The 27,170-nt window shown below is 44.4% G+C and overlaps 1 pseudogene; it reads right to left on the bottom strand.

The window, feature by feature from the left end:
* Positions 1–8,286: 8,286 nt before the first annotated feature.
* LOC123440898 lies at positions 8,287–9,448 on the bottom strand (annotated as a pseudogene).
* Between the last annotated feature and the right edge of the window lie 17,722 nt (positions 9,449–27,170).

Below are 27,170 nucleotides of genomic sequence, written 5' to 3'. Positions count from 1 at the left end.
GTGCAAGTGCAAGTGGGAGCAAATCAAGTTCAACTACAAGCAAGAAAAAATCAGACGTTCCTCAGCTTGGACAACAGGCCAAACAGTCGATCCCACCCCTCAAGGTGTTAACCGAGAATGTTCCCCCTCCGGTGCAGGGGCAAGCTTTTGAAGGAGCAAAGGAGTTGGCGGCTGAATGTGGTATCTCGGTTGAAGATTTGCTGGCTTCCCAAGACGACAGGATACCCAAGGCTGTGGTAGCCCCTAAGCCACAGTTTGTCATGGGAGAGCCTTTGGTCAGCAAAGATGATCTCCCAACAAATATGTGTTATTTGCATAAATGGTACTTAAGTGAATCAAAGAATGAGAGAACGATGATCGTGCTGAGTGTCCCACGGGAGTACTACGGCCGCTCCGAAGAAATCCATATCGACTTTGATGAACTCTTCCAGATGTACAATGGCGACGCCCTCGACAAATCGCTTATGAGTTGCTATTGTCTGTAAGTTTTTCAATTCGTTGTCTACATATAACTTGTTTAGTTATTTCAATTCATTGTCTATATACAACGTGTACTCTATTATGCAGAATGAAGATTCTGCATTGTAAAAGTAAGAGCATCCTAAATATTGGGTTTATTGACCCAGATAAAATACATATAGCGACGCTAACTGACAAACCCAAGGAGACGAAGGAAAACCTTCTAAGGTTTCTAATAGATCAAAATTTCTGTGACCACATACTGTTTCCATACAACTTCAGGTGAGGGTCTTTACTCTGTTGTGTCCATTCACTTATAAGTGTAATTGATAAGTTACTGACACACACACACACACACAGATATATATATATATATATATATATATATATATATATATATATATATATATATATATATATATATTTATATATATATATATATATACATGTGCAGCTTCCATTGGATTCTGTTGGACATTCAAATTGATAAGGGAAGAGTTGATGCCTTTGACCCATTATCGACACCCTTGGAACAGTTCCAAAGCCTGCAGGACATGCTCCAAGGGTAATTTTAATCATTCTTGCGCTCTATCGGTCTCTTTCGATGATTTTCTGATATATCAATTAATGAAAAACTTAGCAAATCATTATCCTTGTCGGGCAGGGTTTGGAAGCGGTTCAAGTGCGTGACCCCCGGTAACTTTCCTGAGAAGCTGACCTTTAGAGCGGCTCAGGTAAGTAGTAATATGATATACTTCTATTAATTTTTAATACATTTATGTTGCTAGATTATTATTTTGATTATATATATTCTATTCTCGTAAAGTGCGACCAGCAGCCACGGGGAACGCATCTATGCGGATACTATGTTTGCGAGACCATTCGCACGTTTACCTCTGAGTTCAAGGATCACAGATTCGACGTAAGCAATGAACATTCACACCTCTATTTTTACCCGTCATTCTTTGTTATCATGATTGATATTCATATTCATCTCCTCTTCTTATATAGCACACGGCCATGAGGACAAAGGTCCTACCAGAGCAACGCGCGATTGCTGTTGCAGAGGAGCTTGCGGGATTTCTGAGGACGGAAGCTATAGAAGACAAAGGACGATTTAGTGTAGCTAAGGGCCATTACTGATGTTCGTCCATGTAATCGAATAGACGGGCTCTAGTGCCGATAATTCAGAGCTCCATATAATTGTATATATATGATCGCTTGTAAGATAAGTTAATCTATATATATATATATATATATATATATATATATATATATATATATATATATGCATAATTATTTCTATTTAAATTATATGAAAACTAATTCCCGAGCACCAAACGAGGCATCACGTTAATCTCCCGAACACCTAAACCCTAAAACCCTAAAACCCAAAAATAAGTTCATTCAAAAAAAACCCAAAAACCAGCAAAATCTGAAAATCTTCAGTCCCGGTCCGTGTAACGAACCGGGACTAAAGGTCCTGCCCCTGGGGCGCTACGAGGCGCCCACGTGGAGCACCTTTAGTCCCGGCTTGTAAGAGGGCCGGGACGAAAGGTTAGGCCTTTAGTCCCGCCCCTTTAGTCCCGATTGGTGAACCGGGACTAAAGCCCCTTACGGGCCGGGGCTAAAGGCCCCGTCAACACTAGTGTATAGATATATAAGGAAGCATTGAATACATAAATGGAGGTCGGTGGTGTAGTACAATTTGCTTTAGAGCAGCTCCAATAGATGATGTAAAAGTTGGTGTTGAAAAAAGGTTAGGCCAGGAGAGAAAATGTTTTAGGGCAACAGAATATTGTTGTAACACATGATGTAAAGTTGGTGTCCAAAAACCATTTACCCTACTAGTCACTAACCCATGTGATAGTTATATAATAGTACCTTACAATCTAATTTACATGCATATAAATAGTGACTTTAAGAAAGTTTCAGGATTATCTTCATGAATTATAGTTTATTTTATTATTGAAAACCTGATGCAACTCCCAAAAAATACATTCAACAATAGCACACAATACATATATATCTTTAGAACTGGAAATGCAACTCTTCCAACATATATAGATTTTAGATTTTAGACAGAGAGAGAATAAGATTTTAGCCCCGGATTATACGGGTCAATCTCCACCATAATGATTAGGTTCCATCAAAGATGTTCTACTCATAATTTATAATTAACATGGTAATTAGTTGAGAGTCTCTAATTAGTATAGCTGATCTCTCCAACCACCTGACCCATCCACAATATCTATTGAGCATGAGCATGCCTTAAGAACAATAATCTAATTAGATGCTAAATTTTATTTTAGTTCGGACAACATCATAATTCAAATGCCAAGTCATTGAGGTCGGCCAACAAAACCCAATTCTGTTATTTTTCAATAGTTTTAGGAATCAACTAACTTGAAAAAAGGTTCCCTAGTTTTAGGGAATAGAAATAAAATTATTACATAAGCATGAAGGTATGAAGAAACAATCATAAACGTATTTTCAGAAAAAACATAAATTGCAGAGAAGAAGTATTACGTATAGGCCGAGCCAGAATATCAAGCACTAACCCTCAATGCTATAGTATAGACACACATTGAAGGAAGCTAATTAAATTCAATTAACAACAAATACTATACATAAAAGTTTGTATTATATAATTGCATTTTATCATTAACAAATTATAAGAAATTCGTAATTTTAGAAGCATAATAGATCATCATTATATTTGATGCTTTGACCCTGCGGTACTCTATCCCCCTTTTACCATGTACACATGACAAACAAATGCAAGCAATTATTCCTCCCTGAAACAAAAACATGAAGAATACAAAATTAGAATGGATTGTTGTTTGTTTCCATGATAAAAAATGAATTGAACACTAAATTAACTATTTGTTGCTTCAGATAAAACTTAAAGTATCTGAAATCTAAGAAATGATAGTGTGACGTAGTTGGCCGAATTTAACAATGTAGTTAACTAGTTACCGTTTTCTCTAGGTGAAAAAATGTCCTGCACTGAAATAATATAGAAGAAAAGTGTAGATCAGGTACACGTCCAAGAAAAACTTTTGTGTGTATTCTCATTTATATTAGGCCAGTCTATTTCGCTACCATGTGCAATGTATAAAAGATTTGACATCAGCTTCTAAGTTTTGCTAGCTAGTCTGGATGCCGTTCATGTTGCTATCCATGTGGTAGCCTAAGTGCAAGTAACCCTTGTGCATCATATTATAAAACTCTTTCCTATACAGGCAATTCACAAATTATCCATGGCAAAGGAGGGAACATAAAAGAAAAGAAAGTGCAACGAAAAAGACTTCACTCAGAATTTGTACCGCTGCATGCGATGCACCGCGAACATGTGGCACGCAGGCATGGTCCTGAGAATTCGGGGGCTCGGGGCGACATAAGAACATGGGCCCTTTAATATAAATACGGAAATATGATTCAATACATATATTGTATATGAAATATCCCGTAATTGTTATTAAGATTACCCTAATTTCTTTTTTAACAAAAGGAAATATATTAATATCGTGAAGATACCAATTACACATCCTAATTTTTTGGTTGATAAATAATTAAATATCCATACTAAAAACAAATTTTTCGTCTATACTAACAGGTTGTGTAGGAGATGAATTGAATACAAGATCATGGTCACTCACATTTTTATCAATTGTGTTGATCTCAATATTGTCTTCTGCAAGATTCTCCTCTTCTAGATTGATTAGTTTGTTCCTCCGTAGCGACTATAATCGGTTCATGGTGGCTGAAGTGCTTGTTCTCTTATAAAAGTAATCAATAATGGATCCATTCTTTGATTCTATCAAGTGATGTATATGTTTTCTCTTACCACCATAAAGCACACTGTTCCAGATCAGATGGTGGTGCTGAAAGAAAATCAGGTAATCGGATATTAGCGCAAAGTTCCTAGATCAATCCAATAAAATTTGTATCAATTTGTCCCTAAAGATCACTCCTTGGATAATATTACATCAGTTATTATGGATTAGAAGGAGTATCGATTATCACGATAAAATACGTACCTGAACTAAAATCGGCATCACGCTTTTGGATGTTGCCGCGTAATAATCGATGATTGGGCATGTCCGCCTCTCCGGTTGGAGTTGCAGCTGGTAGCAAGCCGGCAGGCGGTGGCCATCAGGCCTCACGCGAATCCATCAACAACTTGGGTGACACAGCCGCCTTAGATCCAAACATGAACTCACGAAAAGTTTGTTCTGTTCTCTTTTTACTTGGTACGGTCCTACCTCCACAGTCCTGGTCAAACCATCATAGTGATCTTCGGCCACAATGCCTCTAGCCTCCATTAAGTTATTTTTTATTGGGCCGATACCTACGTACGTGAACCTGAGCGAGGCCTGGTGGGATTTGTTTTTTTGACCTGCAAAAACGCTGAAGACTACGCTCTACGTACGTATCTGGTGGGGGCCCCAATCGACTCGGGGTCCCGGGGCGGCCGCCCTCCCTGCCCCCCTCAGGGCCGGCCCTGGTCGCACGACCAGAGTCTCGTCGCTTCTGGCACATCTGGCCTTTGCCGGCATGCAGCCCAACATCTTAATCCCCACACATGCTGGTCATGCCAAAGAGTGATCCAGGATTGAATCATTGAACAACGGTCAAAGTTATTCTTATTAACTAATGGACTAAGGAATTTTTCTCGATTATGGAGGTGATTAAAGAGTTCATCGTAAAAGGTATTTGTATAGTGGAACAGTCATTTGGAATAAACAGGATAACTCTGAGTAATAAACAGGATTTGTATAGTGGAGCAGTCATTTGGAATAGTTCCAAATGGTGCGTGGTAGCGGCATCTATAGGATGACATAGAGATTTGTTAAGCACACACGGATCTGAAAGGTTCAAACCCGTTGACTAAAAAGCTCTCTCACAAGCAAGACATGATCGAACCCAGAACTGTATGGGTGTTAGATTCATTACAATCACATAGTGATGTGAACTAGATATTGACTCTAGTGCAAGTGGGAGACTGTTGGAAATATGCCCTAGAGGCAATAATATATTGGTTATTATTATATTTCCTTGTTCATGATAATCGTTTATTATCCATGCTAGAATTGTATTGATTGAAAACTTAAATATATGTGTGGATACATAAACAGCACACTGTCCCTAGTGAGCCTCTAGTTGACTAGCTCGTTGATAAAAAATGGTCAAGGTTTCCTGGCCATAGACCAGTGTTGTCACTTGATAACGGGATCACATCATTAGGAGAATGATGTGATGGACAAGACCCAAAATATAAGCATAACATATGTGTTGGAAATATGCCCTAGAGGCAATAATAAATTAATTATTATTATATTTACTTGTTCATAATAATCGTTTATTATCCATGCTAGAATTGTATTGATTGGAAACTCAAATACATGTGTGGATACATAGACAACACATTGTCCCTAGTGAGCCTCTAGTTGACTAGTTCGTTGATCAAAGATGGTCAAGGTTTCCTGGCCATAGGCAAGTGTTGTCACTTGATAACGGGATCACATCATTAGAAGAATCATGTGATGGACAAGACCCAAACTATAAATGTAGCATATGATCGTGTCAGTTTATTGCTACTGTTTTCTGCATGTCAATGTATCTGTTCCTATGACCATGAGATCATGCAACTCCCGGACACTGGAGGAATACCTTGTGTGTATCAAACGTTGCAACGTAACTGGATGACTATAAAGGTGCTCTACAGGTATCTCCGAAGGTGTCTGTTGGGTTGGCATCGATGAAGACTGTGATTTGTCACTCTGTGTGACGGAGAGGTACCTCAGGGCCCACTCGGTAATACAACATCACAACAAGCCTTGCAAGCAATGTGACTAATGAGTTAGTTACGAGATCTTGTATTACGTAACGAGTAAAGAGACTTGCCAGTAACGAGATTGAACTAGGTATGAAGATACCGATGATCGAATTTCGGGTATGTAACATACTGAAGGACAAAGGGAACATCATACGAGATTAACTGGATCCTTGACATAAAGGTTCAACCGATAAGATCTTCGTAGAATATGTAGGATCCAATATGGGCATCCAGGTCCCGCTATTGGATATTGATCGGAGAGTGTCTCAGGTCATGTCTGCATAGTTCTCGAACCCGCAGGGTCTACACACTTAAGGTTCGGTGACGTTTCGGTATAGTTGAGTTATAGGTGTTGGTAACCGAAAGTTGTTCGGAGTCCCGGATGAGATCCAGGACGTCACGAGGAGCTCCGGAATGGTCCGAAGGTAAAGATTAATATATAGGAAGTTCTGTTTTGGTCACCGGAAAAGTTTCGGGCTCATCAGTAGTGTACAGGAAGTGTCGGGAGGATGCCGGGGACCATCGGGAGGGGTGTCATGTCCCAAAAGGTCTCATGGGCTATGGGAAAAGATAAACCAGCCCTAGTACGTTGGAATAAGTTCACACTAAGGTTCATTGGGCGGAATGATGTGGTGGTCTGTGGTGGAGGTGCATGCTGCGGGGCAAGCCATCGGCGTGGGCTAGGGCAGCGTGGGCTGCGTGTGGTGGCCTGTGCCAGGGCCGTCTCGGGTGGTGGAGGCGGCGGCGCAGTGGCAGGGGTCCAGCTCTCCTCATTCATGTGCTCTAGTTTTTGAGATATGGCTGGTGGCGTGTGCGGTAGGGTGGACCGGCTGCTCGTCGTTTGGGCGTGCATGATGGTCCAGCGGTGGCAATGGGACTACGAGGAGGGAGGCACGGGCCTCCCGGCCTTGCCGTTGCCAGGATCTGAAGGTGCCAGATCAAACGCAAGGGCGGCCCTAGTCCCCCGGTTTGGGTGACTGCTGGCCACCGGTGATTTCCCTGTGTCCAGACTCCAGATTCAGCTGACCGGGCTTAGATCTGGCTAAGGGACGTAGTCTGGAGCGAAAGGACAGGCTTTTTGCTCCTTTGCCAGTCGGCAGCATTGGTGATTCTAGGCATGGGTGGTGGGATGGTCGAGGATGCCAGGGCAGCGGCCTTGGAGATGGAAGCCGTGGTGCTTGCGAGGGGAGCCCGTGGCTCGGATGCTAGCTGACTACCATGGTTGTGAGGGCGGTATGGTGGCTAGCAATCGTACAGACGGTGGTGGTGGTGCGGCAATCTACTCATACCATGTGTTTGGGAACGAATGTTCATGCTGGGGTGAAACCTCGTCTGCCTTAGCAGGCCGATGGTCACGGCGCCCACGATCGCCGTTTCCTTCGTAAAGGCACCGCCTTGTTTCCCCCTAAACCACTCTGGGTGAAAACTCAGATATTTTCGATCAGGTGGTGATGGTGTTACGTTGTCGTGTCCTTCCTCAAGGCGACGCCTTGAAGGCTGCACCTGGTCAATGATCGGTTTATCTCTGTCTACCTCAAGTGCTTGTTGGTGTATCGTGTATAGGGTGTAGCCGATCTTCAACATCCGTGTATCTAGCCTTGGGTGTGTGTGTGGGGTGATGTTTGTATCCATATGGTTTTATGTGGTTGTTTGTTTATATATAAAGCGGGACATTTTCTAGTATGAAGAGTCCCTTTTAGGATGAAGCTTTCCGAAATTGAGCTTCTTTTCGGGCTGGACTACCGTTGGTTCAAATAGCACATTGTTCTTCACAAGAGCACAAGATAAGCCCCTCGCAAAAAAGAAAAAAATAAAAAGAGCACAAGATAAGCCGGTCAACAGAGGAGAAAAACTAAATCCGAACCATATAGAAATTATTGCACATATATATATATATATACATATATATATATATATATATATATGTATCTCCCCTAATAATATTCGTCGTGGCTCTTTTGCAGAAAAGTACCTTTCTTTTCAAGTAATTAACCCGCAGTCCTTCTGTAAGGCACACCGAACCGTTTTTCCGTGCATATTTATAAGCAACCCCTTATAGTTTCTTGAAATCAACCCGCTCCGCTCTTAATGACGCAACGCGGTCGAGCGAGGAGGGGGCAGAGGAGCTACCATTGCAGCTCGCGGAGCTCGGAGAAGGAATGGCCGCCTCCTTGCCAGGTGATGGAGCAGCAGGGCCGGTGCACAGTGGCACTCAGTTGCTCGCTAGATCTGGCGTTCATCAGCCAGTTGCAACGCGACTCGCTGCGTATGGGCTCCTGGCTGAAGGTCGGCCTGCGCGCGGGAGCGCCAGCCCGCCCAGGCTCCGCACGATGGCCACGGCCGTATCGGCCGACACCGGCATGGACGGGATCGTCGGGAACCGCCGCCTGACCGCCTCGTGGTCGAACCCTAGCCGCTCCGCGCCGTCCGCCACGGCCCAGCCGGGCGTGAGCGGGTCGCCGGGGCCGCCGAGCAGGACCGCGCCCCTGTCGACGCCGCCGTCCGCGTGCCCGGGGATGAGCACTGCGACGGCGCCCTTCCCCGCGGCGCGTGCCACCACCCCGCCGTGATACCCACCCCCGCGGACTGCAACGGCGACGCGGCCGCGGACGGACACCCCGAGCCGGTCGAGCGCGGCCAGGTCCTCCTCCCGGCCCAGGTTGACGAACACCGCCTCGGCCACGGCCGCGCCGGAGGGAGAGTACGCATGGTAGGGCCGCACGACGCGGCGGTCCGGGTCCGCCGGCTTGTCCGTCGAGAGGCGCGCAAGGAGGGAGCGGTTGGCGGCGAGCAGCGCGAGGGAGGCGTGCGCCCGGTACGAGAGCAACGGCGCGTACTCGCGGGTGAGCGTGCGGAGCCCCGCGGCGCGGAGCCGCGCGTGCACGTGCGCGGCCACACCCGCCGCCCCGGGCGTCCCCGCGAGGTGCAGCCCGGCCGTGAGCGCTCGCAGGTCGGCGGCGATGCTGGCGTTGGCCCCGGGGAGAGGGAGAGGAACAGCGCGGCGGGGTCGGCGCCGGAGCGGGCCCCCGGCGGGCGGCCGTGGAGGACGAGCAGGGAGATGAGGAGCAGCAGGCCGAAGGGCAGGAGGACGCGCGCGAGGCGGTGCGGTTGCCGCGGCGAGGAAGGCCACGAGGAGGGGTGCGGCATTTCGCGGCGGCTGGGCGTGTGGGGGCTCCAAGTGTCAGCGGGCGTCGGCGCGCACGCTGTATTGTATACTCTGACGGTGTTTGGATACTCTCTAGTCATGTGACTAGTAGTAGTCAGACTAGAAGTTTTTAGTCAGGCCCTGTTTGGAAGGTGACTACTACTAGTCAGCATTAAATTTCTCTGTATTAAATTATTCTCATTTATCTCTCTTTCATTGGCGTGTCAGCATGGGAGGATGAACCATTAATTGGAGAAGAGACTTTAGTCACTTTTAGTTGGGGGTGGGGTGACTAGGGACTAAACTAGTTTTAGTCACCCATTAGTCAGGGGTGTTTGGAGGTTTACTGACTAAAGGTGACTACTACTAGTCTCTAGTCTCTAGTCTCTAGTGATCCAAACACCCTCTCTACCCTACCACAGTATACCGGTGGTCCTATACGTACGTTACGGATGGGATTGGGAAGATGCGCAGCATGGCATGCTCGCTCTCGCGTCTCGCCATTGCCGTTTCTTCGGATAAGTACGCTGCACGATGTATGATGCATGTAGGATGTAGGAGTACTAGGCTTTACTACGAGGGAGCGGGTCCCGGGGGGAGCTTCCACTGGGAGGGAGCAAGTGCCGGCGGCGGGGCCGGCTGCGTCGCGCGGATTGGCGGGCTGGGGCGGTGCGCGGCACACCTCGATCCACTAGCGAGCTCCGTATTTGCGACGTGTCGACTACCGAGAGCAGAGGACAGGGACCGGCGCACCTGTGGGCTGTGGCGGGTCGGTGCGTTTTGGGCTCGCTCTCGCTCCTTGCCTGTGGATGGAAGAATGGGACGTGTTGATGGAGCTTTATGTCACTCCTTACTTGGGATGGGACTCTAGCTAGGAGAGACTGTCAAGTGAGCAGTTGGCGTTTACTGCTCTATTCAATTCGGTGTCCCATGTTGTTTACTCCTCTTACATTTATATTTGTTTCCCGCAATTTTTCATTTATTTATATCTGTTCCTATAGTTATATTTGTTTGTGTGTGTTTTAATACGGTACAGTCGAAGTCGCTCCTATCCTTATGAATGAATGTATATCTTTGTAGATGGAATTGTCTTATTCTACTGAACATACATCGTCGAAAGACCTTAAATTAATTCAGAAAAATATGAACATCAATGTCTCAAACTTAAAACTCTTATGAGTAAGGAATATCACAATTCTTCTAACCATCCAATCACAAGTTAATTCATTTATACTTGCTTATGTTACGATGTACACATGCATGACATATTAGCACTGCACTATTTGTAATTATATTGTACTACATGTGTTTTTGTGTTGATAAAGATGTATTCTCTTTCGAGTTGTTAAGGTTTTCGATTTGGTTTCATACGCAAACGGAATCATGGTTTCAGACTTAGTTCTCCATATAAATCAATTTAATTTCCTTTTAAACGGAGATTAATATACAAGCGGAGATCACCCCCCCCCCATAGGCATATTAAAAAAAATCCATAATCCATATGATATACTTTCTTTGTTTTTAAATATAAATCTTTTTAAATATTACACTTTGAACTATATACAGATATATATAGACATATTTTAAAGTATAGATTTACTCATTTTGTTTCGTATTTAGTCTTCTATTAAAATATCTAAAATAAACTTATATTTAAGAACGGAGGTAGTAGCCGGCACTATGTGTCGTGTTGGGTGAATCTTGCACATGAGATCGATAAAGTGTGCCCTTTTTGCTTGGTATAGTTAGGTTGAGGCTTAATTTAAGGGCATTCACTCCTTTCATGTTTTAGCATTGCATCTTGTTATCAACCTCCAAGAATCAACAAGTGATTTTGAATGCATAGTGATTGGTATCGAATTCACTTTGGTAGTTCTACTGAAAAATTGCATTTCCTTGCACTCTAAAATAAAGGGATTTCTTACTATTTTTTAGCAAAATCAGTAAAAGTTCCTTACGCATCCATGCCACTCAAGGTAAAAATAATAATAACATCCATAGGGTCCAAAATAAGCTCGTTGGAGCTAGGAAAACCATACCCTCAAAATCATATCAATAGTTTTGCAGAAAAACCTTTAAGTCTCATAATTTCACAGAGGAAATACCAATAGATATTTATAGGACTTCTCAAAACCTACTATAAACAAAATGACATATACTTTATTAATAATGCACATGATTCAGGGTTTCATGCAAAACAAGAATGCTCCCACCCCCACCCACCCACCCAATAATATTCTTGACTTTTGTAAAAGATGTTTGAGCAAGATCTTTATTTTTCACGACACAAGTATTCATTTTTTTATACACAACTTTGGGCAAAAGCTTGAAACTAGAGTTTAACAAGTAGGTTGTACTTGTTGAATTTTATTAGCCTTAGAATCTTAGGGATCAAAGTTATATTATCATAGTTCAATCTATTTACGAGTCAACTTCTTCAAGGACTTCAATGATGTTAGAATTTTTTTAAAGAACTCATGGGAAAGCCATATGGCTCAAGGGAAGCTAGAAGTGAAGCCATTCATGAGGTCGGAGTTAGAGCTGCACCTCATGCCCGACAACCTGTGGATTAGGCTACCCCGCTCCTTCGCATGGCGGGCCGCCTTCGCCTTTGTCGTCGCCTCTTTGTTTGCCTCGCGCTCCAACATCTCGATGGCGAGTCACAGCGCGTCGACATTCTTGTGGTGGAGGCGGCACGCGTCCGTCTTCGCCATCATGAGAGAGAGACGAAGGACCGACACGACGAGCGCGTCGTTAGGGTCGACCGGCGCGCTTGCGGTCAAATGGCATGCGACCCGCGCCTTCCACCTCTCCCTCTCCCACTACGGCTCGCGTCGGGCTGCACATGCCTCGAATTCGGGTGTCCTTGTGCGCGCCAGCCCCGACGCGGATACAAGGACACCGTAGTGGCCGGGCACCGCTTCCGAAGCACATGGTGCTCGAAGTGGGCGACATACCTAGCCTAACGGAGCAGAGCGACCAGAGCTGTGCGTCGGGCGAGAAGGGCCGGCGACGTAGTCGATGCTGTGTCGACGAGCAACGGGCCTAGTGGAAGAATATTTGCCACCATCGGGGCTGCCTTGCTCCTGCAGCGACCTCCTCAACGCGATGTGGAGGGCAGCCTGCTCCACATCAATGTTGGATCGCGAGATGCTTGTTCAAGGTTACATCTTATGTCTACGTCAAGTGTTTGTTTGGGCGTAGCCAAAATAGTTAAAGATAATGACAAACTCTTCCCAACCAAACAACCAACTATTTGTAAAACTTTATAAAAATATGCCCTAAAAAACTATGCTGTGAAAAACCTTAACAAAATAAATATAGCTTAAAAATGTTCAAAGTTTTATAGATACTTTCACAATATTTTTTGTTTCAAAAAAAGCTCATACTTAAAAAAACATAAAACTTCCCAAAAAAACTTTACGTTTTATTAAAAAGTAACAATTTGAAAATGTACAATTAAAAATTTCTATATGTAAAACTAAATAATAAATATTTTAAAAATCTGTTTAAAATGTTTTTTCAGAAATGTTAATTTTTTATACCAACTTTAATTATTCTTACAAAAATATTATATTTAATCAAAGAATTAGGTTTTATTAGAATTAAGGAAATTTTCATGTTTAACAATCTAATTGATTTAGTAAAATTATATATAAATAATGATGCACAATAACACATGTAGTAGGTTGTCTTTTTTTCGTCCGATGCAACGCACGGGCATTTGTACTAGTATATAATAAAGGGGCTATCGCTTTCGTCGGAAAACCCACCGAGGTGATTTTATAAAAAAGCCCTTACTGTTTATGACATTAAACTCGTAGTATATATTAAATATTTTTTTAAATACTCATATCTTTTAAACCGTAACTCTAAATTTAACATATTATACATGGAATTTGATTAGAAAAATATGTAGAATTTAAATATGATATTATTTTATCTGTTAAACGTTTGATAAAAATACTATCTAGGGTGCAATCTTAATAAATAAGTCATTATTCGTCTTTCTTTCATACCGGTACTCATCCGGGTTGGGATGAACACGTCAACAAAATCAGGATTAGAGATGAAACTGAAGGTCACTTGACTGATTCTTTGTACATATTAAATCTACATGCAAGCCGTGTTAAAATAGAAGACCTGTGAAATTTTGAACTGCATTTTTGTAGGATAAGACCATCTTTATTTGTATCGTAACTATAAATTCTCAAATTATAGACATTTTTTATAAATTAAGAGCTTGTGCCGTGTGGTATTTTTTCTCCCTTTGCAACGCATGGGCCCTTTTGCTAGTATATATATATATATATAAACCCGTACACCCACCTCTAGCATCTCCGTATACCCAACCCAGTACACCAGGCTTCACTCCAGTAATGGCAGCTCGGACTGGAGCAGCTCTCCTGCTCGCCAACCTCCTTGCTCTTGCAACCATCGCCAGCAGCAACACTGAAGGTATGTAGTTCTTAAGTCATCTTTGCTCAAAGTGCTGATCTACGTACAATTTGTTGGTGTCCAAAGGCGACATCCTTTACGCGCAAAGGAAAGCACGAAACGACCCTAACAGCATGTTGCAGAGCTGGGATCCTACCCCTTGCGAAACACCGCACTTTGTTGTTGCCCGTTGTTCATGAGGGAGGAGAGAGGTTGCACAAATTGTCAAAATTACGTGTCCTGCAACTATGTTCAAATACTTGTAATTATTAATGTTCTTTACACCAAATTATAAAATCATTCATGTATTTGTGTATGGAATTGCTTTAGATGTTTAGCCGCCACTGGAATTTTCCTATACGCCGGATGCCAGGTTCTTCGCCGAGGGGCACTCGGCAAAGTAAAAGACATCGAGAGGTACTCTCGGCAAGGGGCATCTTAGCAAACACATGATATTGACTAGAGTAGCCTCGGTAAAAGGGAAACACTCGGCAAATGCATTATTTGCAGAGAGACAAGAAGTGTCCACACGACAAAGTTTTGCCAAGTGGCACATCCGGTGGCGCCTCATTACCGAGAGCCGCACTCGTCAAAGATTCGGCAAATATTTTGTCCCACCTCGCCTACCGACAACGAAAGACATATTTAAATAGCCTGATAGTCCAATTGCATGAAGCTTTGGTGTTCATTATTAAGAATATGATCCAACCGTACCTTTACCAAGCGCAGCTCTCGGAACAGAAATAGTTGTCCACTGTAGTTCTCGTTAAGATAAGGCTCCCATAAAACATGTTAAGAAGACCTATTTAAATAGTGGGATAGTCTAGATGCAGTAAGCTTTGGTCTTCACTAGGTGTTGGGGCGCGCCCGTGGCGCGCCTCTTGAGGGGAATCTGGGCAGTGTCTGGTATTGATAGACCCTTTAACAGAGTTTCATGATTCCAAATTACATTTCATTCAGAGAAACTATTGCTTCAGTACTACAACTCTACAAGTTCTACTTACGTACAAAACATTATAGCGACGCTGCGACCTTGTCGCATTGCGCCAGCACAAAGGGCGACATGTCTCTGTCAAGGTCTTAGACAACTTGCGTGTACTGCTACTGCTAGTTGCGATGACGGTCTGGTCTCCTAACCCGAACAATAGACCCATTGGTCTAAGAAAAAAGTCTGGTCTCCTAACCCGAACAATAGACCCATTGGTCTAAGAAAAAAGTTTTCAGAACTAAAAAAATGATGCTTGTCAATTAAGCCTAAAATATCACAATAGAGCAGGCAAAGAACTGGATGGAAACCTCATTGCAACCTTAGCATCAATTTGGAGCCTCTTTTAATTTTAGATTATAGCTTGAGTTTATTTTCCATGGCACACCACATGTGGTGAATCTCCTAACATGGTTTGAAAAAATTGGGTTCTTCATCATCTATATCATGCAAGAGTGATATTGGTTATGTAGATCATGTTGGCCTTAGGTAGATGAGATATTGAAATTTAGATGGCTAACAACAAATGATTCGCTAACAAACTAACAAAACTGCAAGTTTTAAATTGGACTATTGATAACCTTGTATATCATGTATGGAAAAGGAGTGAAGCAGATAAGGATTTTGTTGTTAAACAAACATAGTTTACAGATATTTCATCAGCTGTTGTGGCCAACAGAAAATCTCGTGCAACCAAAGAAATGCATAGTCATACAATGCAAAGGTCATATTTAGGCCTAGGCAAGAGGGAGTACATAGATAAGTTCTTCCAAACCATCTAAGATGGAGCCTATTTAGTTGTAGGCAAAAGAGGAGTACATTTCGTAGTTATAGATTTATAGTTGCATAAGTACCCTGCATGCGGTACATGATGCCATCGTGACCAAAACTCTGGAATTCAAAAGACTCTAGAATTTAGAACATACCAATAGAGACAGAAACACGGGTCCAAATTCGGTCCACAGCAAGTTAACACTTTTGTGGCGCAACCACCACACAGTAAACATCTTGACATATGTTCTACAGCTCCATAGACTATTACATTAAACATGTTCACTAAAGCAACAAGCAGTTGAGCGCTCAACAAGGTTGGCAAAACCGGTAAAGCAATCAACTACCCGTAGTATCATTTTCTTGCTAATTTCTAGTGGCAATTACAAATAGTACAACGTAAAGATGAAGTAGTATCCCGAAACAATCAACTACATGTAGTGCATAGAAGTAGTCGGCCTTGTGTATCTGAACAAAAAAATACAAGTAAATCCGGATAACAAGCAGAAAAGGGCCAAATACATGATGATTTGCATTTCTCTATGTAGCACTGCAAACTAAGAATGCGGCAAATAATCTGACGATCATAGCAGCATAGGTCAGCAATTTAAAGCTTTCAGTCTGTTTGAACAAATTAGACATCAGATAACTATACAAAATTTAGTTCTCTATCCAGCAACTCAGCCCTGTCTGCACATATATGGGATAAACCGAAGTAATCACAGATATATGTTTCTCAATCCAGCAACTAAGCAAGTAATCACATATTCAAAATTACCAACATACTTGGAATGAAGCGTTTGGACCCCAACCTCTTCCTTTAATGACGGCGGTAAACGGATATATGTATGTATAAGCACCGCCTCCATACATTAATAATGGAAAACAAAATTAAAAATTTGGAGATGCCCCAAAGTTAATACTCCCTCCGTCACAGTTTATAAGGCATGCACGTGTATCTAGGTCGTCAATTTGCCTTATATAAAATATATTGTTTAACATAAAAATTATATCATTAGAAAATAGAACATCTAAAGTTTCTAATGATATATTTTTTGTAATATATGTCTTTCATTAAGTACGTCAAATTGACGACCTAGATACACGTGCCGGACTTATAAACTGAAACGGAGGGAGTACAAGCTAATAACTAATTAATTATCCATGACCCAATTACCGATATCTAATATTACTACTTCACTGGTAAAGGCCCATAAATGACTATGATTATATAAATGACAAAGCAAATAGAATTACTACTAAAGCATGGTGGTATGTAAGTAAAAAAATATATAGTATGCCTCCTTTCTTAACAAAAGCACCATATCAAGTACTTATCCAATGAATTTCTGAAATTTGTTGGTTCTGACTTGAAACTGATCCAACAAATTGCCCCATTCTGCACATATCATAGCACGAAAGACCAATTTTGTTTCCGTCGAGGCACTCCCAGACACACATGAGAACTCTGCAACCAGTTATCCATCAGCTTCATATCATGCTAGTACGTGAGATATACCCAACATAAGGCAACTATATATAAGAATTATGATGTTATTTGATAAATCTACACATGCGTAACAGAAAGAGTTCAGATTATATAGAATTAGAAGTGTTTCTTATTCAGTAGTCTGTGTCATCAACTTATCTTTATCGTTCTCTGTCAGGAAACAAGAATCCACAAGTGCCACATATCCTAATGCATCCAAAGGAAGAGCAGCTAATGCATCCAAAGGAATTTACTCAGATCCCAGCACATTTAAACACCTACTGGACCAGAAAGGAAGAAAAGGAAAAGCTCACCAACCAGAAACCTTGTAACCTCCTGCTGCAGCAGGAAACAACAGGCCGGTCGAATCGGAGACGAACGGCACGAACAACAGTAGCAAGGAGGTGTGGTAGGGGCAGGGGGCACATTGACCTCGTCCGGCTTGACCTCGTCCTCCTGCGGCTTCATCGGGACGAGAGCTTGCGGCGCCACCCACGCTCTGAATCTTGCCGCCGCCTTGCCGCCAGGGCCGTGGAGAAGAGCAACACCACCCCTTGCTACAAGGGAGCAGCCAAGAGGAGAGGATCCATGGTAGATCCCAACCTTCCTTCAGTAGCCAGTGCCGGAGGAGCGATGGGGCGGCGGTGGCGGCGGCAACCCTAGCTTGGGAAGTGGTAAGGCAAAACGAGAGGAGATGCGTGTGAGATATGAAAACCCCTGCCGGATCCATTTGTTTTGCGCGGAAGCTCTGCCCACCTTGAACAGTTTCCTTTGCCTACGTGGCATACGCGAGAGAATGCCGTTCCTTCGTAGCTTCTTGTTGTGGATTACACTTACGTTAAGAAGATGGACCATCACCTTGAATCTTCATCTGTTGTGGGCAGAGAAGATTCAAATTCATAAGCCATCTTCCTAATGATGGATGCCAACGCTTTTTATTAATTCAAATATTATTATTATGAAGTAATTTATTTCTATGTTAGGGTTTCATCGTCGGAAATTGCAGATCAGCAAGGCGGCACATGTGCACACCAGGCAGGGGCATGCCCTGCCACCGTGGGCGAAAGTACATCGCTGGCATCACATGGCCCCTGTAGGGCGTGGTAAAAGTTTGGGAGCGTTTTAAATAAACCTCCCTTGAGGCCACTTGTAAACGCACCATCTCCGAGCTAGTCTCTGGGTATCGAGACGGGAACATGTCCGGTTTGGGCAATAAGTGTGGGTCCTATTGCTCTCTTGGCCTCAAAACTTGTCATGCTCCCAAAGGAAGGCATCACATGACATGTGCCAGGCCTTTGCATTTTTTGGGACCGCGTGCAATATTTGAGATAGTTATTTCTATGTCAGGATTGCATCGTCGAAAATTTAGATTAGCAAGGCGGCACATGATTCCATGCTCAAAAATGGCATGAAAAATCATTTGTGATGTCCTTGCGGCATGCATAGTCCTTGTGCAGAGGAGGGAGGGTGCATGCCCATCCACTTGGGGGTGAAAGTATCTCGATGGTATGCCTGATGCAACTGTTTAAATTCTCCAAAAATCATACGATGCCCGATTTTCTCGAGAGCTGGAATGGTGGCATCGCGTGCCCCTCTAGGGTGGGGTGGAAGTTTGGGCACATTTATAATAAGCTTTATAATAAGCCTCCCTTGAGGCCGCTTGTAAACCTCACCATCTCCAAGCTAGTCTCTAGGTTTCGAAAGGGAACGTGTCCTGTTGCTCCATTAGCCATGAAACTTCTTCTGCTCTCAAACGACGCCATCACATGAGACGTGTTAGGCCCCCGCATTTTTCGGGACCACGTGCAATATTCGAGATATTTATTGCTATGATAGGGTTGCACCGTCGAAAATTGCAGATCAACAAGTCGGCACATGATTCCATGTTCAAAGGGTGTAGTCCAAACACTGTTTTGTAAAAGTGTCTTTTTAATGCAAAAATAAAGTTGTATAAGCTTGTGTTAACAAGTAACGAGCTTAAACTCGTTTTTGTAAAATTTCTCCTAAAATCTAATTTATGAAAACCAATCTTTAATTCTCCTAATCCAAACAACCACTTAATGTTTGTGTTAGGTAGCTTTTCAGAATTTTAAGCGAAACTAAATTGATGGTTATACAAAACCCAGATAAATATTGAAGGGAAATGATTTCATTTACCGGTTGATTCAATGCAAGTCGTCCGTCATCTCTTTGTCCGTTGGATGACTTTTAATCAACGGTTCGACGCTAAACCTTGAGTGCCAGCGTTCTGTAACTGGTTCATTGTTTCAGAAAGTGATTCTACAACTAGCTCCTTGGTGCAAAACAAACAGGGACTAGATTCCCTTGTGGTTCGGACCAGGGAGGAAAAAAAAATCTGCAACAGGACCCATGTTCCAAAAAAAATCCTTCCAATACGACTTATATTGCAAAAAAATCCCGCAATACAACCTATGTTATCAAAAAAGCGCAACAAAAGTTCTGTTGCAAATGTTTCCGCAGCAAGACCTTTGCTGCAAAATAGAGAAAGAAGTCTGGCTGATAGATTGTACCAAATCCGATGGCTCGCGAGGCGGCATATCTTTTGAAAAGATCCGCCGGTCGACGCGTAGCAGTCCGCAATATAGAATTCAAAAACCATGGATATATTTCCTGCAAAAAAAAATCCTGGATATATAAATTTCATTTTTACAGAAAGAACATTGCACAGATATGCGAACCTACTTCTAAAACTATGCCATATCATTAAAAGCGCTACTATTATAACACACGCTCTATGATGGGACCCCCCCATTCGTGACCCTAGCTATTGAGGCCTTGTTCAAACGTGGGCTCTAGGCACTACCACGAGGCATGTTTTACTAGACACATCCACCTTAAAACATTTTGGTGTTGGTGAACTTTAGTCCATCATGCCATTGGCTAGGCTGGGCGAACCTCCAGTACACCATCCGACTAGACCTGATGGAAGAACGGTTCCTATCAGAGCACTAGTGCCAACACTGCTTTAACCTCTCTCAAGAGAAGAGAAAGAACACGAAGGGCAAAGGCAAAGTGTATGTGCCCAAAGAACTGGCCAGGTGACCACCAAAAAATGACCGATCAACCAAAAGGAAGCTTCTAAATCTACCGCTTATCAAGATCTACACGATCAGCTTGGTCTTAGATCAGCCAGAACAGCAGTTTTGCAAATGCTTCTGATGTCTCTTTTTTTCAAAAGGAGGAGTGCCCCCGGCCTCTGCATCATGATGATGCATGAAGTCATTTTATTAAAGTGCAAGATTCCAAACAAATGCTATATCCATCAAGACCTCAAAAGAACTCATAAGAAAAAAAAAGATTACATGCCACGTCTGGCTAGATGAAAATACGCTACTATGACTAAACACCTAGCCTATTAGTGTGCCACCATCCATATCGGTTCAAGATAGCCCATGCTGCCGTCTCCCACCGGATGCACCCAATACCCAAAAGCTCCTGGAATCCGTAGATGTGAGTAATGACCACGTACTACGGATTCAAGTTGTAGCTCTGTAGATGACCTGCAAAAGATTAATGAAGTTCTTTCTGTTAAAAATTATATCATTCCTGTAATTTCATATAGCCCAAAGCATGTCACATATTCCTATTGGAATGTGTCTAGCTGTGGTAACGTCCACTCCATTAAACCACGTCTGAAATAACGTGTACATACTTGTTACTGCTTGTGATGTCTCCTATTTTCATGTATTCTTGCATCTTTCTCGGTGTTCTCTCATGCTCTCTCTTCGATATGTTTATGATGCTAGCATTTATTTGATGCAGTACTTTAGTGCTACCAATGCCCTCCATTCTGATTATGTGACAACCAAGTCAATTAGTACTTCGGTGGTCGTCGATGGTGAAGTTGGAGTCGCCCTCGCGGAGGCGTGATGACGATGACGCCGATTACAACCTCGATGGAGCTCTTCCCCTTGACGGTGTGTGTGCATTCTTGTGTAGGTTGCCAGGTCGTCATGTGTGCATTGTTGTGGCGGGCGCATTGTGACGGTTTTAGCTCGGTTTTTTGATTATTAACCGGGCAACTCTCTTCGACCTTTTTTAATGAAATCGGTATCTAAGGGACCGCGTTTCAAAAAACAAGTTGAAGTGGAGTGGAACAATGGACCTATTCCATTGGGCACAAATTGGTATTTACCGTAAGAGAAACTTATTCACTTGAGTGATGGATGGCGTCGGGTGTATATATATAATTGTACGAAAAGGACTGTGCACATAATTGGAGGTTGGTGGTGTAAAGAGCATAACCAACAACTGCTGTATTTTATTTAGGACACAAAAAGGAGGTGGAGTAAAAACAAATTGGGCACAAAAAACTTTTTTTTTTGGTATGAGAATTCGCCGTCTCCAACAGCAGCCCTAAAATAAGGCAGCCAGATTAGCATAGGATACAATCTGACACCAAATTAGCATAGGCTACAGTCTGACAAACGAAAGTGATGAGGGCTTCCTCTGTAGTTTCTTCAGAAAATGGAACAATAAAAGTCTGGATTTTCTGAAAACTTATAGATGAATTCCAACAGTGGGGCTAGCATGTTCTGAGCACTTAATTTGAAACGATGCACTTGCACTATACATGTTCAGAAACTATAGAACAAAAAATCGACTGAATCCACTAGTACCTGCACAGCACCAAGTCGGCAGCAGACCCGAAATCAAGAGCCGCATCCGGATCCCATGAAGAAGCAGCAGTGCGAGGCGACTTCGACTCACAGATGGATCCCGCCCGCAGCAGCAGCAGCTCGGCGCTGTGCTACTAGGGAAAACTCTAGTAATAGCGCTGGTTTTCGGCCTAGCAGTAGCGCGTGGAGACATGCTACTGATAGGGCGCAAAGTTCCTATCAGATGGCTAGTGGCAGCACTGGTTTAACCTCTCTCATGAGAAAGAACATGAAGGGTAAAGGCAATGTGTAGGTGCCCAATAAACTGGCCAGGTGACCACTAAAAAATGACCGCCCAACAAAAAGGGAGCTTCTAAACCTAGCTCTTCTCAAGATCAACTCAATGAGCTTGGTCTTAGGTGAGCCAGAATATTAGTGTTGCAAATGCTTCTGATGTCTCCTATTTCCATGTATTCTTGCATCTTTCTCGTTTTTCTCTCGCGCTCTCTCTAGTCTGTTTATGTTACTACCATCTATTTGATGCACTAGGTTAGTACTACCAATGCCCTCCCTAAATTCTGATTATGTGACAAGCAATTAAGTTGGTACAACCAACAAGTTGAAGTGTATTGGAACTGTCGAGCTCTCGGAGACAAATTTGTATATACGTAATAGAACCCTACTTGAGTGATTGATTGTGTGGTGTGTATATATATGTAAGAAAAGGACTGTGCACATAATTAGAGGTTGGTGCTGTAAAGACTAAAGAGCATCTCCAAAAAAAGACTAAAGAGCATCTCCAAAAAAAAGACTAAAGAGCATCTCCGACAGCTGCCCTATTTTATACAGGACATAACAAGGAGGTGCAGTAACATAATTTAGGCACAAAAACTGTTTTTCTTTTTGGATGAGAATTCACTGTCTCCAACAGCAGCCCTAAACAGAGCACCCAGATTAGCATAGGCCATAATCTGAGAAACAAAATTGACAAGGGCTTCCTCTGTAGTTTCTTCAGAAAACGGAAAAACAAAAGTCTGAATTTTTTGAAAACTTATACAGTAGATACGCTTGCGCTGCACAGTTCAGTAACTACATGCACCAAATCGGATGAATCCATTAGTACCTGCAGAGCACCAAATCGGCTGCAGACCCAAAATCAACAGTAGCAGCCGGATTCCGCGCAGAAGCAGCCGTGCACGGCGACTTCGAGTCGCAGATGGATGCCGCCCACAGCAGCAGCAGCTCGGTGCTGCTGGCGGTGGCGCGACGGCGATTTCGACTCACAGCCGGATCCCGCCCGCAGCAGCAGCATTTCGTCGCCTGCGGCTGGGTCAAGGTACTGCTCGTCCGCCTGCATGGATGTTGTCTCGATAAGCCTGCACCTGCTTAGCTGTTAGTTAGTTTTCAGTTAGAGGAAATAACGCAGCTGCTGGACGAGCCTGTTCGTGCGGCAGCTGATCCTTTGTTTTAGCTAGGCTAGTTTGCTTACCAAGTCAGTTAGTTAGCAGCAGCCGTCATACGCACGTCGTGGGATGGCACGAGCTGAAGCCAGCGTGGCGGCGTCGTGGGGAGTGGCGAGCAGGCACGGGATGGCATGCCGAGATGCTCGGATCACACCCCATTTCCCTTGTTTCCAGCAGCATAAATAAGAAGAACAGATAGAAAAGTTGCAAGTTTTTGGCAACACAAAACACCTCTCTCTCCAGCAGAATTCAGTCCAACGTTGCTGTCGCCGGCTGACAATGGAGGCCTGGGTGCGCTGCGGTGCGGCGCTGCTCGTCAGTGTTGAGATTGGGCAAGCTGCTGCTCTCGCAACCGGAGCTTGCCCACCTTGGCCATGGCATCGCACTGTTGTCGCCTTATCTGGCATGGATGGGTACAAAATCAAGCATCTACTACCACTAAACAAGAAAGAGAGGAAAGATCTAACTGAACATATTAGCCATCTGATTGCAGATCTAGCGGTCTATAATCTTCACTAAGGAAACTGAACGCATTAACAAAACGATGCAAACCCCACTACTAACTAATGTTTCGTCTCTCCAATCCGTGATCCCACCACCACGTCTATCTTTAAGGGCATGAACAACAGTTTAGACAACACCCGACTATAATGCCCTGACATGTCGTCAATAGACAGTCCTAAAGACAATGCCTATAGCTAGGGAAACCGCCCAGTCCGTCTCGGCGACCCCATCCCTCTGCCGCCTCCTCAACCTTAGCCGTCGCCTCAGAAGACTCCTCGTCCAGCCGCACCTTCCTCCAGAAACTGCATCCCGGGTCGCTAGCGCGAGCAACTCCGGAGGCCCCAACCCTACATCGAGCGGGCGTACGATCTCCTCCCTCCCTTGGCCGCTGTTGCCGCCGGTGCCGGCGGTGGCGGCCACGCCCGTCTGCCAAAGGCAGGGGCGAGGGCGGCGTGCCCCGACGGCTCCCCTTCGTGCGGTGGGGGTTGTCCCATGTGGGGCGCAGGTGGCGGTGCGGGCAGCGGTGCGTCGTCGCGGGCGCACCTCTGGGCCGTGTACCCTCGTGTGGTCAGTCGTCGTGTGGCTGCTGTGGCGGCCGGCGGCGCGAGATCTGGCCGCTGTTCTCCGACCCTGATCTGTGGGCCTCTCTCCTGCGGATTTTTGGCGGTGCCGGCGTGGTTGCCGGGGCCCTACCTGCGGGTGAAGCTGGTCGAGGAGATTCGGATTGGGGAAACCCCTTGGTTGGCCCAGGCCGGTCGCGCCACCGACGACGCTCAAGGGCGCCGTTTTTCTTTTTGGAGACGTCGGTATATATCTGCTCCTCTGCTCCCCTACCTTACCTCTCGGGTAAAAACCCTAACTCCGGTGGGCGGCGGCAGCGTCCTTGACGTCGTGACCTTTCTGAAGGCGTCGTCTTGATGGCTGAATGGTGGTGGGCACTGTGTGGGTCCTAAACAGTTGCTGGTGGGGCACTGCTTCGAGGGAAACCCTAGGATCTGGTCTTTCAGATCGGACGATGGCGGTACTGCGGTGTCGTTTCTCTCTTGGGAGCATCGTTTGTGGAGCAGCGCTGACACACTGAGGCAGGAGGTGGAGCGGCTTCGTCTTGCACGGAATTTCGGTGGAGCTGTCAAGTCATGCCAGGCCGACAGGTGCTACGCTGAGTCATGCCTGGTTGGCTACGCACGACAGATCTCTCGGAGTCTTCGCATCTGGACGGATGAGCGCAGGGCGGTGGCGCCGTGGTGGCGTCGACGAATGTTTGGACTGGCAAGGATGATGCGGATCTCTTTCCTGAAGATGGGTCAGTGGTTCGATGATGATGGCGGCTTGTAAAACGTGTGCGTGAGGTGTGCGTTTTAGGTGTGTTGCACCGATTGTTGTTCCCGATACGTTATGTGGATAGATTGGCGACAACACCGGTCTTAGATATGTGGAGTGAGAGCACTCCACATTATCGAGTTTGTAGGTGTGAGTGGTGGCTTTGGGTGGATTGATGCGTACTCTTGTTAGACCTTTTTGAAATAATTAATAAAGATGGCTGCATGCATCGATTGATGCAGAGGCCGGGGGTTTAACCTCCTTTTCTATAAAAAAATTAAAAACATATTTGCTCGTCTAGAAAACATAGGGTAAAAAAACTGATAAATATCTTGTTAGATCTGGCCGTTAGCAGCATGGAGAAGGAAGGAACGTCCATGATTCGGTTGTGGTCGCTGAACTTACGCTTGATGAAAGGACTTGACCCGCTCGATCAATCGTGAAAAGGAGCAAACCGTCAATATTCAAGACGGCCTAGATACAATGAAAGATGGGTTGTCTGTATCCCCCGTTTTTTAAGCCCTACCGATCGTTTGGAATTCTACAGACGACCTCTTCCTCTCTCTTGATTCTCTCTCTTCCACATCATTTAAACTTTTAGGTGGCATCCCTTCTAGACAGCTCTGCCCCGCAAACCGCTCCGCCCCGCCCCTCATGTCGCTCGATGCCGCTCCGCTCTGCCCCGCCCGATCCCTCCCTACGCTGGCCGCCGCTCCGCTCTGCCGCCCCCGCCCCTCATGCCGCTCACCGCCGCTCTGTCTAGCCCACGTCCGCTCCACGCCTCCCAGTGCACGCCGCCGACGGCCCTCTGTACCTTCCCGTGGAGCTCTTTGTGTGACGAATTCCTCGCCAACTGGAAAACCGACGACACCCTTATTTTCTTCCGGTATATCATGATCGTTCTGATTAAGTTCTTATATTCAATTATATGCCTGTACTAATTTCTTCACTCCGCCATGATTTTAGCTTCATCCACATGCATCTCCTTTAGGATTAGAGGAGTGTTTGAGGATCACGCCTGATAATGGGAACGCAAATGCCCCATGTGGAAATCTGCGAAAACAACAACTGAACAGGGTACATGCCCAATGTCAGATGATAACATAACGGAACAGAACGATCTGTGAGTTTTGCAGAAATATCTGTTTATTGCTTTCCTCGACAGACTGCAACTGTGCTGACGTTGCCTCCTTACCCCACGAGGTTGCACCGACCGCACGATATTCTGTAGGTGATTCACTAATTCCTCAATTGATATATTTTCTCCCTGTTGTGACTTGCATTTTTCTACTTCGCTCCATATTAAGTTGATTGAAATTGTTTGATTGAATGTGAAATAGTAAAGAACCTCTATCGTTGATCAATTTATGGAATGATTAACACATGTGGCATATTGATTTATATTCTGAATACACATGGGAAGTGCAAGCAGTATTTGCAGGGTCAAATTATTCATCACTTGCAAGTTATAAATTTATAATGGTAACACACGGGGTTTCGGTTTTACAACTTGTAACTGTTGTGTGCACTATCACAGGGGGCTTCAATTGTTGCGATCAATGAAGCCTATCAATTTAAATTGTCGTGGTGTGAGATGGATGAGTCGACAAGGGATTAATTTTCAACGAGCCAAGACGGGAGAAGAGCGGAAGACAAAATATCAAGATTAGGAAGAGATTGTTAGAAATAATCTTTGATTGAGTAGTAGTGTCATAACGTGATTTAGTTTTCTAGCTATTTAGACGTGTGTTAGCTTGGCAGTTACGTGTGTGTCCTAATCCAAGTAGTAGTAGGACTGGTCATGTACGTATAAGTTCCAATAATTGGTATCAGAGCAAGGTCTTTGAAGCCGCGCACTTGCCCCGGGGTGGTGACCTACTAGGGCCTCGGGGCGGGCCATGGAGTTGCTGGGTGGAGCAGCGATGAGGAGGATCTGGTGATTGTTGTTCGGTGGAGCGGCATGGAGGGAGACGACAGGCTGTCCTCAACAAGGCGATGGAAGAAGATCGTTGACGGGAGCGGTGGTGCCGAGGTGCGGTGCCGGAAAAGCCGTCAAGGTCATCGTCCGGGGAGTCAAGGTGTCGTGCGGGTTAGCACATCTTGGTTGTCATCGTTGTCGTCGTCGTGTCAGTGTCG

Source organism: Hordeum vulgare, chromosome 3H (assembly GCF_904849725.1).
Source record: "Hordeum vulgare subsp. vulgare chromosome 3H, MorexV3_pseudomolecules_assembly, whole genome shotgun sequence".
NCBI lineage: Eukaryota > Viridiplantae > Streptophyta > Magnoliopsida > Poales > Poaceae > Hordeum > Hordeum vulgare.
This window is presented reverse-complemented; position numbering and strand designations above follow the sequence as displayed.